The sequence below is a fragment of the Perkinsus marinus genome, assembly GCF_000006405.1.
Source record: "Perkinsus marinus ATCC 50983 genomic scaffold scf_1104296962706, whole genome shotgun sequence".
In the NCBI taxonomy this organism is placed as follows: Eukaryota; Perkinsozoa; order Perkinsida; family Perkinsidae; genus Perkinsus; species Perkinsus marinus.
Window position 1 is genome coordinate 65170 of NW_003205363.1, and position 3316 is coordinate 68485.

Here is a 3316-nt window from a genome sequence, read left to right on the forward strand (position 1 = left end):
AGTTCGTTACGATAGTAAGAACTGGCCGTGAAAAGATTAGAGCTAGGATTAGAGTTATACTGTCGAAATTCGATATCAGCACATCTTGCTCAGAACGATCCCACCACTCGAAAGTTCCGCGGGCAGAGAGAGAGATGATCTTAAGTTATGTTGTTTCGTGAGCGAGTGGTATGAGAATGGCTGATATTCACGATACCGAGGCGAGCGAGGTTGTTTTTCACTGTTATCAGGCTTCCACCAATTTTGGAGGGTCAAAAAATCCCAGGTACGGACTCACACCATTTTCAGGATTGACCATTTTCAGTAGGGACCCGGGCGCGCGCTAGGATCAAACCGGTATTTGCTACGGTATGTAGGCAAATTTCACCACATTTCTCCTCTAGCCGTCTAATTTAGATTTGTTTCGAATAGCACACATAGCAGCCCGACAAAGGCTGAGCATGCACTGGCTTGTGAAAATGTAACACAATAGGTTCTCTAACAAACTCGCCAGAAATGGCCACGAAGCATCGAGTCGGGTAACCCACGGAGAAATCACATTGAGCCGTGAATTTGAGTAGAAAAAAGAGATGAAGAAATGTCAAGGTGAAGAGGTGCCACATGAGGTGCCACAAGGTACCTCTCTCATAGTCCATAGCTTCTGGACGTTAAGGTCCGTAAAGACCGTAAGTACGGGTCAATTCGACCCGGTCAAGAGTGCCCTTAGGAAATCATCTCACGTGAGGACTCCTCAATGAGGAGGGGTAGTTAGCACCTGACATTTTGACAAGGAATCGCACCTCAGCTCCAGAATCTCAAATTTTGACGAATTTTCTGCCAAGGAAGAGGTCGATCACCCAGGAGACGTAGGTCAGCACAAGAGTAGTTCAATCTTGGAGTCAAGCTTCACTCTCAACTCGGGTCCGTAATTAATTCAAGCGGATAGAACTCTCATCCAGTCTAACGAGCCTCTGACGGGATGTTCTCTCGTTGAATCGTGTTCGCCGGATTGCGCTTCTCTGCCTTCAGTCCGCTATTCCTGACACCATTTTAGTAGGGACTACTGAGAAGTCATATTGAACGGCGGCGCGAAGTCATAAACTATTATTTTGATCTATCCTCTGAAATACTTCCTGGATCACGGCGTGACTCGGGAAGTGTAATCATCAAGCAAGGGATAGTTTCCGGAACGATCGCTTAGCATTGCTAACTTCGGGTGCGATGCTATGGCGGCTCCTCACAGATCTCGAACCTTCGGTCGCGTGAATCGCTCAACGCCCATACTTCCTAAGAATCTATTCGGCGGATAGGACCGCTATGTTTCCGCGGACAATTCATAAAAGATCAGTAACTCACATTCGCGAGTGCTGTCATTTATTTAGCGCCCACCCCGTATCTCCTCTTCCACCAACGGATAATATTCGTCAAATACAGGCTAAGTATCTCTGCTGACTCAACTTGGAATATCGTTGTAGTCTCTGTTGTTGTAGGGGTTTTGTTTTCCCTTCGACGCACTAGGCTAATACGTTACGGATGACGATACATTGAACACCTGAACCGTTCAGGCTGAACGTTCTCTACATGTCGACCTCTGAGTTGATCGATCTCACGTTGCGTAACGCGTTATGCACTATACGTTATCCGTTCTGCACTAGCGCTGCACTGTGCAGTCCTAGTACAGAACGGATAGTGTTGTGTGTAGCCTGCACACAACATGGGTGGAACTTCATTGGACCGTTCAAGTTGAACGTCTGTGCATGCTTAGTTCGTGCAGAAAATACTCCAATGGCTAATCAGTGATGAGTTATCACATATTCAATCTCTCGGAGGCGTCGTCTCCTCAGTTATGTGGGACCAAGAAGTTCTTCCACTACCTGAACTCCACGCTCGTCGATCAGCCGTGGTTGATTATTGCAATGAGGTTGATTTTGCAAGGTTTGAACCTGCGTGTTGATGGGCTCTGACTGAATCTATCAGTAAATATCTGAACTGTCAGTAAGACTGCACAAATAGTACATGAACGGGGCAGAACGACGATTTCGCTGAAACCAACTCCGATGGCCTTAGGCACTCTCAAGACAGCAGTTATGGACTAATGCTGCCTTTGATGGTAGCCTTCAGTTGGGTAACAGTTCGGGTTTCACCGTGAACAAAAAACAACGGAATAGCTAAACTCAAAATCGATCATTACGAGGGCGAAATTGAAGATCAGGCACGCACAGAGAAGACAAGAAAGATAATATTATTTGGGAGTCAACTTGATAAAAAAACACCACTCGCAGGGCAAAATCCCAATGTGAGCGAGAGCACGAATCTCAAGGTAAACGGTCATCAGGATGATGACGGTTACTCAAGTGGGAATCCTTAACTGAAAGTAAAATAGCTAAGCTATTATAGCTTGCAAGTCCACCCAAAAAACAAAGGAGTGCGGGTGAAAACGGAGATCGGGAAACCCGAAACCCGACGAAGCAACCCGAAACCCGAACTCTTATCCAGGTGAAGGTCATCATCTAAGGCAGAACTGATCCCAAGGAAACCAGAAACCCGAACTATTACGCAAGTGAAAACTGTCATCGAAGGGCCTTCGACGAAGGCAGAACTGATCCCAAGGAAACCAGAAACCCAGACTATCAGCAAGTGAAGACTATCATCCAAGGACGAACTGATTCAAGGGAGACTCCCTTAGGGAGTCCGTTAACTGTTAGGCAACGACTCAAGCCCAGTGATCGTAGGAACACCTGCCCTGTTCATGCAGTTGTCATGCAGTCTGACTGACACTTCAGATATTTACTGATAGTTTCAAATTACCCCTTGGTGGATTCTGATGTTATCGTTCGAACTGTGTGTTGTGAGACCGAGATGGTTCCACGGTGGAACTTCCACCCATGAACCTGTCTCGTTCCTTTTTCTAAGTCTTGTCCCAAGTTGGTTGGGGGGCATTAACATATGTCGGGAAACATGGGCCAGACTCCGTGACATAGTCAGCGTAGCCAAACATGATCTGTGATCCTATGGCCCAAGGTGAGACCCAGAGAGGGTTTGGGCTTCGGGCTCACAGTGTTTGGTCCTCTCCCACACTCCCAGCCAACTATCCGGTAGACGGACAGGTGTTACTCGAATCAAGAAAACGAGTCTTGAACCTTGCCCAAAAATTCTCCCATGTGGTCTAGCGGTGAAAAGGTAAAATCTAAGGAAGACCTCCATTCCCGCTCGCCCATTTTTTCACTTTACCGTGCTGCTGCTGCACGGTAGCCACCGATTGGCTTTTCTTGGTATCCCTCAGTGTACTTATCTGTGTAGTAGCGCATGGAACGGAATTCCGAAGCCTCGAGCTCCA